Source organism: Rissa tridactyla, chromosome 8 (assembly GCF_028500815.1).
Source record: "Rissa tridactyla isolate bRisTri1 chromosome 8, bRisTri1.patW.cur.20221130, whole genome shotgun sequence".
Taxonomy (NCBI): Eukaryota; Metazoa; Chordata; class Aves; order Charadriiformes; family Laridae; genus Rissa; species Rissa tridactyla.
Window position 1 is genome coordinate 1,129,748 of NC_071473.1, and position 10,033 is coordinate 1,139,780.

The following is a 10,033-nucleotide window of genomic DNA, read 5'->3' on the forward strand; positions in this document are numbered from 1 at the left end:
CAGTGAAATTGCATAGTATATAAGAAATCCTAAAGATAATGTAAATATAGAGTAATCAATGCCAAAATTTAAAACATTTTTAGGGGACATTAATGTTATTTGTATATATTTTCACTAATTTGTCTGTCTTCATTATACTGCAGAATGCAGTCTTCTAAAGTCCTCCAAATAATGTAAGGGTTTGCACTGAGGCTGCTGCTTTATAAATATTTGTATTTTCTCTTTGGAAGTAGAAGTACTTGGAAATTGGAGCTCTGCTTGGCTACTATGTTAACCTCTGTTTTCCTGAGAACAGGAAAAAATTAATTAAAGGCTCTCTAGATTGATTTTTTAGTTTTCTCTTCTGAACAAAAAAGGTGGAGTACGGAATCGTTTTTGGAGAGTGTCTGGTTTTTGTTGGTGTTTATTTCTGTCAACATTGTTAAAATAGTAGGACAAACCTCAGTGTTTTCAAATTAGTCCTTCGTAGAGAGTGAGAACCGCAGACACGGCACGGTGACTTCCACATTCTCTCTGCTCTTGGGGTGAAAACTGGGCAGCACTGGATGCCCTGGAAGTGCTGCCAGATATCCCCAAGGATTTCAGCTACCTTTATTATGTGCTAGAGGCACTAATTTGAAAATGGAACTGATGCTTCATGCATTTGGACTCTCGCTTTTCCAAAACCGTGTAAAAGGTTACTGTTTTGCTCTGTATCAAAGATAACACAGCTTTCTGAGGCTATGGCATTGTTTTCTCAAATCTGCAGTGAGTACTCCGCGTCATTTGAGTTACTATCAGCTGGCTGTTTGAACAGAGATTTCTCTGAAAGCCAGCAGAACCCAAACAAAACGAGATATATCATGTCCTTGGATGTCTTCCAGTGACTAAGAATCTGCTTTCCTTGGGCCAAAAGTCTTGAAAAGCAAAAAAGTACCATGACTTGCAGGGGCAGCATCTTCATTTTCTACCTGCAGGAGCTCTTTAACATGAGCTTTGCTGGATGAGTGGTTCTAGAACGTTCTGAAAGCCTGCTGCTGTAACAAATGGTCAGGTCTCAAAAAAAAAAAGATACCACTGACTCAGTCGGATGCTTTTACGGGCTCCTTCAGCATCAGCTTGGTCTCTTAGTGGATGCAAAACTCCATAACTGCTTATGTACGAACACATTCCAGACCTGAGCTGTGTTAGGGAATTCACTCTCAAAAATGACCATTTTCTTTCCAAAGACTTGATTGCCACCGGTTATCCCAAATTGGCCTTGTGACCCAGGAAGTCTCTTCCAGCTGTATTTCTGCGCTAGTGTAATGAAACATTGCCTCTGTGGAGATGTTGCCACGTTTGAGCTCTGTTTCAAGTGCTGTGTAGAAGTCTCAATTATATGCAATGTAATATCTACAATATTCCTTGCTAAGACCCAGCGAGACTGTAAGCGTGTTGGAATTAGGATATTTTCTTGATTTGTTTTTCTAAAGTGTTTTCTTTGTGGTTCTTTGCTCTCTCTGCTGTCACTGGCAGCAGTTGGCTCACAGAAGTGGGCCACAGGGGAACAGTTGTACGGCAGCACTCCCCTAAACTCACCCGTGCCACTTGTGTAAGCAGACGGAGTTACGCCCTCGCTTCCCGTGTTCCCAGTCACACTCTGCGTGCTGGGGCAGAGCTGCCTGTCCAGGGCCGGGGTCCCGCGGGGGGAGGAACCCACCGGTCCCTGGTGAACATGAGTCAGCCCTGAACCAGAAAGACCGACCAAAGTGCTCCTCTCTCCTGCCTCAGGGTGACCTTGAGGTTTTTACTGTTCCAAATGCAGGGAAAGCACAGGAAAAAAGCAAGACACAGTAGTAAAGCCAGGTGATGTGCGTGGGGACGTGCGGGCTTGTGCTAGGGCGTTATCTTTTGTACAGGCAATATTCTACTGCTTTAAAGAAAACACTTTATTTGCACATCCTGCTAGCAGAATATTAACATATTAACACAAAATGAGCGAAAGTAAATTTCAGCTGGAAGTGAGCGAGCTGACTCCATTTTTGACCGAGTTAAATCTAGATCAGTCCTAGATAAGCACTAATTAGGTCACATCCTGTTCATCTCTTGAGGCCAAATCCCAGGTATCTTTTTTATATGCTGACTTTAGAGTTGCGGTTTCTGTTAATTCGGTGAGCAGGGTGCGATGCTCTGCCATGGTGTTTGTCAGCAACCACAAGACCCAGCGTGAGCATGGGACGTATTTTGACTAATGAACACCTTGATTATCTCGAAGTGTTCCATTCGTAAGACAGTGGAGAAGGTTTTGTTAGCACTTGAGTTAGCTTTCCTATCATCCTACGCTACTTTTCAGATAGCCTTGAACCTTGATAGCTCTCTGAAAGTGACAGATGATGTATTTTTGCTGCAAGTGGCTGCTGAAGTTGCTCATTAACAGATACTGATACCATAACACTCTTTGCTATAATAGCCTTTTTTTTGATTATTAGAACTTCTTTTGCCTTGGGTTCTCAGAAGCTTACTCATAGCAGCTTAATCAATATTTTGGTGTCTCTAATGTGTTTTTTTTTTTTAAAAAATAATTTGTCCCATTTTTCTTTATTTACTAAAATGTCTATTGGAATCAAAAGAACTATTTCCTCATTTTATTCTCCTGGAGATTTTTTCAGAAGTTCCAGTGACTTTGCAATAGCTAGGAATATGAAGTTTCTGTACGGTGTGTTTCTTGGATACCTATTTGAAATTCTCAAAGTGCTCAAAGCTTATATATAGTGTCATCAAGCATGTGCAAATAACATGTGGGGATGAATCTAACATATTGTTATAAATATAACTGACTTTGAAAACCAGGCTTTATTCCGAATCCTAAGACTTACACCAAACTAAACTGAATCTAGACCATGGTATTCAGCACAGCAGGTTCTTCTCACCAAGCATTAAGATCAGTAAGAATTTTTATGTTATTTTTATGTGTGTTTGATCTGAGCTTTGATTAAAAAAAAAGTTGTTAGCGTTTTCCCATTCATTTAAATGGGAATAGAATCGGACTAATAGCCAGAGTCTTCTATAATAAGTTTGCATGCGACTGATCCAGAGGAGCTGTTAGCACTGCAAGTTATTCCAGTTGTTTGCTTTGCCGTGTTATTGCAATATTTATAATGAAATATTTTCAACTTTTTTTTTGTGTTAGAGCTTTGTTCTTTCTAATTCTTAAAGTGGATTTTTATAGCAAGGCATTTCTCTTGGGTGTAAGTCACTGTAAAAAGGAATCTCGGGCGCACGGCTCTTCCCCAGGTGCTCCATTACTTGTGCTACCTCTTTCTATTGTATGCACAGTGTAACAGGCGGGTTCCTTGTTGTTGCTTTGTGCTTCTTTGGGTAGGGGGAAGTTTTTTATTTTCTGTTATTTAAAGAGGGGAAAAATAGAGTTGATTTGGCTCTTTTCTTTGCAGTCATAAAACTGCCCAATGTTTACTTGGCAAAAACAGGAGTGAAGACCTGACATGCCAGAAAGGAGCATTTCTCCCCCGGTTCACCTAGATTTACTTCCCCACTCATTTAAGAGTCAGTCTTTCTCCTTCAAATTTTTCAGTTCAGATTAAAAGCAGGCATCACATTTTGTATCAGTAAAAGAGAAATCTGATTAAACAAATCAGATTCAGCACTTTTATGGTTGGTCAGTTTAGATTCAAAGCACACTCTGTGACTAAAGCAAAATTCAACAAAATGCTCCAGCATTGCTTCAGGAGGCTAACGGTGGTGTTCATGCAGTCATCAGCAAACTGAGCAAACAGCATTGCTGGCTTAAAGCTCTGTACTGTATTTTCTCTTTTTGTATTTAACTGTGGATACGTATCTGTAAAAGTTATTCTAAATTTCTGGCTTTGTAGCACATGAGATGATAAGAATATATTTTTTGTGAACGAACGCCTATACTACAGTTTGGGAGCCTTCTTGCCACTGAAGTTTCCTAGTCTACAAATGAGAGATTCATGTTCCAAGTTGCAGCATGATAATGATCATACGTCTGTTGACACACACACACACTACATATCTCTTCCTTGTTATAAGACTCATGGTCCCATATTTTCATTAACACTTTGACAGTGAACTCTGTTCTCCTTTGTTTCGTACCTACTGAACTACAACTGGCTCCATCCAGAAAATTGCTAATGTGCAATTGTGTTCATGGAGAGCCTGAAAGTGCGGATGAGGATTGGTAAGGGACCGTCAAAGTTCCATCCTCTTTAGGTTTTTGTTTGGGCGATCTTCATAACAGCATGTAGTGGATACAAGGAGGAACATAGAGCGGTATTTTTTCACCACGTTGCAGGTATCTGAGTTAGGTTTCCATATGGACCTTTTCCATGGATTAAACCAGAATCATTTTAAGGCATATTTTCGACTGTTCCTACCTTATCCTTGGGGAAAAAGTTTGGTTTTCAGCTGGCCTAGCAACGAGAAGACATACGGTTGGGTTCAAAATACCTTTGTTCATCAGACTCACGGTTTGACTGTGTACTCTGTGACTCCGTAATTCTGTCAGACAACAAACCCCCTTTTATTAAACAGACGTTGGTTCTCCATCAGAGGGTGATGATGGTCTGGGATGAGTATTTGAAATCCTAACAAGGATAGATAGAAAGAAGGATTATGTTTCTTTTGAGGAAGATTTTCTAAATGGAATTAGTCCATTACGAGAGCAGAGGGAAAGTTGGTTTTGGGGTGTTTTTGGTTTTTTTTAAATAGTCTTAGAGGATTCAGTCTAATCCTTAAATCTCTGAAGTTGATAATAGGATGTTTTTCTGAGTCCCCAGTGATGTCTGCTTAAGCATTTCTAGAGAATTATACAAGTAGTGTTTGAAGCAGGTAAATATTCTCTTCAAGCTTCACATTATCTAAACGTACATCTTCTTTAGGTTTATATTTTTTTTAGGAGCAGTAATGCAGAGAGGAATTCAAAACCCAGTGCTTTTCAAGGACCGATGTATCTGTCTGGACTCTGAGAATCACCACCGTAAGTAATGGCAGGACAAGGCGTGTCAGATGCATCTTTTTAGACAAGACTGGTTGCCTGTTTCACAAAGAACCTCTTTTCCATTTTTCCATGCGTTCCTGCCACCAGGGAAACCTCCTGCTCCTAAGCTCTTCTGCAGACAGTCTTACTTAGTGGGGACTGCGTTTGGTTTGTGTGTCAAGCTTGTGACGTGTCTCTGAAATCTGTAGAGTGAAGGACTTGCTGGGTGACAAGAAGTAGGTCTATTGCAGAGAGAAGATTAGAACAGAATTGTTCTGCCGCGTGGCCCAGGCTTTTAACTACCTGAGAAAGCAACAATCTTCCCCATTCTGTAAAGCTGTTATAAAAGGTCTTGGTATCTTTTTATTTTTTTTCCACAGCTGTCAAAATGGTACTTAGGAGGTTTATCCAACAGACTGTGAACTGGAGGTGTAGTCACTGAGCTGATCCTGTTTTAATCATTGACCTTAAGTGGAAAGAAGGGAAAGATCAAACAAATATTTTTTTCTGATCTTTGAAAAGCTGCCAAAACTAACGAAGTTGAATTCATTTGGGACAAAGGAGATGCTTTTGTTTTTCTGCCTCTTTCAGCTCAGTCGCCTTTTGGATGGCACTCAGCTATTGCAATTGGAATACAAAACAACTGCATCAAATCCCTCTGCAAGCTAGGTCTGTCTCATGTAATTACAATGCCACCCAGAAAATACTTGCTTGCGTATCTTACATGTGTGTACTTCTTATCTTCTTGGTAAGTAGCCCGAATTCACACAGTGGGGTTTTTTGGTTAGGGGGAAGAGCTGGGGAGATAATTTGCCTTTCCTGTACTTCTTTAGCTTGTCCACAAGAGATCAACCTAAATCAAAGGTTGATCCAAGTGCACCTATTTTTAAAATGACAGAGGTGAATTTTTAAGTGTGAATCTCAGCTTTTTGGTATCAGATGGACTGCTGACATGAAACCCCCCAGCACTGTCACTTGTATCCTTACACTGAATGCTCTGAGCGCCACACACCTGTTCAGTTCAGCAGCTCATACACATATGCACGGCACAGCCTGGCCAATATTCATGTATTCTTCAGGTTCACTACCCTGGGAATAAACCTTGAAGCAAAGCCATTTTTCTTAAAAGGTCATTAAAGCTTTCCAGGGGCCAGAACTGTTCGATAAGGTTCATGTAGTGAGTGAAGTGGTGCCACATTGGTGATTAATGTCAATTAAATAGTGTTGGCTGATCTGGTATGATCCAAAGCAATCTCATCCCATATTGTCTGCCGTGGGACTTTGCTGCAACTTCGGTTCTGGCTGTGGGCTCCTCGCGAGCTAGGATGATAGATTATGAAGGTCATTTGCAAAGACTGGGAGGCGAATTGTTCCTTATTGGAGAGGTTGTTAACATATTCTTTGTGCATTAGTTGGTGTGGCCCAGAATATTTTCCTCCCTGAATTACAACTGAAACAAAACCGCAAGAACAAAAGTGAGCTCAGCAGGGCCAGCTTTGTTTCCTTAGGTGTGCTACTCAGGGTATACTGGCCCTGTCATAGAATAACTTGCTTTCACAGGAGTGTAAGCATTTGCAGGACTAAATAAATAAAACCAATATTAACACTAATGAGTGGAAAGCAAGTAAATCCCTGAAAGTTTGATGGATGTTCAAATATAATGGCATGTGCCCAACAAGTCGTCCTACAGAGAACTTGCACGTTGGCCAGTTATTTGTATTATGGAAGGTTGATGGCAGGAGTGAACAGGCTCTTTCGGCGTTCTGGGCAGGGTGTCAAACAGAGCTTTGCCACCACTGGCGTGGGTGCTGGGCTGGCTCCAGGGCTGGGACAGCCCAGCTCCGGAGAGCCAGCGTTTTTTTGAAGGTGAAGGAAGAGCGGTGACAGCTCTTCCCCAGCATCAGCCGCCTGCAGAATCCTTAAAGGCAGCTCTTGTGTCATTCCTGTCGAGCCTGCTTCCGAGAGCATTCGCCTGCTCTGGCTTCTCCAAGCACCGTCTGCAGAGGCCCAGTCCTGCAGCCGGACTCATGCTGTCCTCTTGTCAGATACCATATTGTCTAAGAAAGTGTGGCAAAAGGGTTGGTTAGCTGACTTTAAAACGGGACCCTGGATCAAGCTAGGACTGAAATATCACAGAAGTGATTTCCTTAGTTATCTGCTCAGAAGTGACTGAATATACTTCCCCCCACCTCAAATGTAAGCCCCGAGGAAGGAAGGAGAGGATTTGGATTGAAATATTAACTGGAATCCCTTCGCTCCCCTGCCTCGCTTGGGTGATGGATGGCTCGGAATCATGCTGGGAAACTGTCGGGACTCATGTAAGTCAGTCTGGCCTTTTCTTTCTTTAAACCACACGCTCAGTACTGTGTTAAAGCACAAGATGAATGCGGTTCTGAAATCGGTCACAGTCACCCTGAAGGGTAAGGGCATTAGGCAGTATTTGATGCAGGAAACAATTTTCACTCGCCAAGGACAGAACTCACGCACAAAAAAGAATAATTTTAAAAGATAGTGCTTCAGAAATTGGATAAAATGCGTGTTTTCAACTGGATTTTGGGATGTTATTAAACAAGTGCTTGTAAATTTATTCTGTTATATAAGTTTCGTAAACAGATGGGGTCATTTTTTTCTCTCTTATGACGCCCTTCGTCTTTATTTTTATCTCTTTGTATTGCCCATGAAGTCCGGACGGAGGCTACTGTCTGTAGTAGTTTTTATGAGAATTCACCAGGAACAAAGATCTTTCAGTTGTAGTGAAGCCAACATGCCTGGTTTATAGCTATATCTGTTCCTTTCCCTCATATTTTATCATTTATTCATCGAAAACTGCAACTTGGGGGGAAAAATATTATTTAGAAATGGTTTTGGCTGAGTTGTATGGGGGAAAACGGTTTTAAAAGCTTTAAGGCTTTTCATTCACTTCATCCCTGGAGGGGTTCAAGGCCAGGCTGGACGGGGCTTGGAGCAACCTGGGCTGGTGGGAGGTGTCCCTGCCCAGGGCAGGGGGTGCCACTGGGTGGCCTTTAAGGTCCCTTCCTACCCAAACTACTCTGTGATTAAAAGTAGCACTTCAGTTTTCTGAAGCTATGAACATCTTATTGAAACACAGCTAAAAATTCCAGTATTTGTTGAAACAAAGGTCTAAGGCGTAACTTTTTCACACGGGTCTGCAGTCGGATCGCTTGCCTCCAATTGCTGATGTTGGTTATTCTGAATCTTCCTTCTAGACACTCCTCTCTGATTTTCAGCCTAAACAGTATACTAGTTTGTTCTTACGCCAGCATTGTCCTTTAATTTAAATAGTTCTTCTGCCTCCGTAATGCTTGCTCCCCTGGGAATATTTCTAGAAGGCAATGACATTCTCTCTCAGCCTTCATTCTGCTAGGCTACACAAGCTATGCTCATCGTTGTCTCTTGTAAGTTGAGGTTTGTGTTCCCATCATCCTCACAGACCATTCCTTCACCAGCTCGTTTGTCCTCGGCTAGCTTGAAGAAGAATGAACACAACTGTATCTCAGTATTACCAATAATGCTGCAAAAATGTCTTGTAAATCCTGCTAATACATCTCTCTAATTTCTGGAAATTGCTTTCCCTATTCATGCGAGGCCTTAATTTGTCTTTTCTTTGAGGCAGGGATGCCACAACTTAGTGGCTCATAGCCATTTTGATACCCTTGAGGGCTTTCTCCTCTGTCTTGTGGAAATCAAAATGTTTTATGGAGCTCCTTCTGCTCTGATGAAAGCAAACATCAAATATTTTCTGACCGGGCCATACAGTTTTGGGCTAGCAGGCACCTTGGTTTCCTGAGAGTGTGCTGTGTGGTGGGCTCTGCTTCTGGGGCACCTTAGCTGAGTCCTGTCAGGTGTATCAGAGCAGAAGGCCAAGCCTCAAGCGAGTAATCACCAGATCCAGGGATTCTAGTCCTCGCCTCGCCTGGTCTGAGGTAACCCCCCAAACCGGAGCTTAGCCATCCCAGGGCTGTTGGCACATGTGTGCTCAGATTCTCTGAGGTCCAGTTGTACAACAAAATAAAATGGTTTATTTCCAAATTAAATTGAAGTTTCTCTTGAATGATTATTTCTTTTTTTTATTTTTCATTCTCAAATGTTCCCCAGAACAGAACTCTTTCTCTAGCAATAGTAAATACCATTGTGCTTCTGAGTAGTATGTTTATAGAGAAAGCCTCTCTATTTGTCTTTGAGATTGGATTAAGACACTGGCAATGAGTGCAGCCATTTATATGGCTCTTCATGGCTCTGCTATTCTTAGCTGTCAGCGTTTTCTTGAAGGATATCTTCATTGTACATTGTCACCTTCAGTTTTTTCTCAGCTAACCACGCTTCTCATCTGAAAAAAAGAACCAAATATTTAAGAAGAAAGAACTTTACTCCTTCAGCCCTTAACCTTGCTAGTCATACTGGTCGCCATATCACACTAATTCATCACATACAGCTTTTTATTGTTAGAATTCCTCCACGAAGGACAATTTGTCAATTACCGTGTTATTGAATGCCAAATACAGTGGCTCAAAACTCCCTTTTTAAAGCAATGCCTTATCTTATGTCCAGTAACCTTAAAATATTGGACCTCGTTCTCTGGTAGACTGATCATCACTTTTCTTCAAAATCATCACTGATTTTGCACACTGGAGTTCCTTCCTCGAAACACCCCCGAGCAGTTGCCGGGGATGATTATCGCCTGCTCTTTCCTCTCACTACCATTTTCAGTGATTCCCTCAAAAACTGGTTTGATAAGGAAAATCACACTACGCGATGGTTCTCTCCTACCAAGTAAATTTAAAGTTGTTATGTAGTGAAGTGAAGCCCGGTTTAACATTAAATGTATTTATTTCCTATAGCGCATTACTGTCAGCCTTCCAGAAACATTGTTCAAGAGTGAAAGTAAGTTAATTCACTTATAGGAAGGTTTTCATTTTATTGTTTATGTTCACACATTGTTGAATTATTGTCTACCAGTTAGATGTCAGGTTACCTTCCACTGTCTCCTTCAAGGAATGACTGTGCATGAGTGACAAGCCACCATCATGTGCCTGT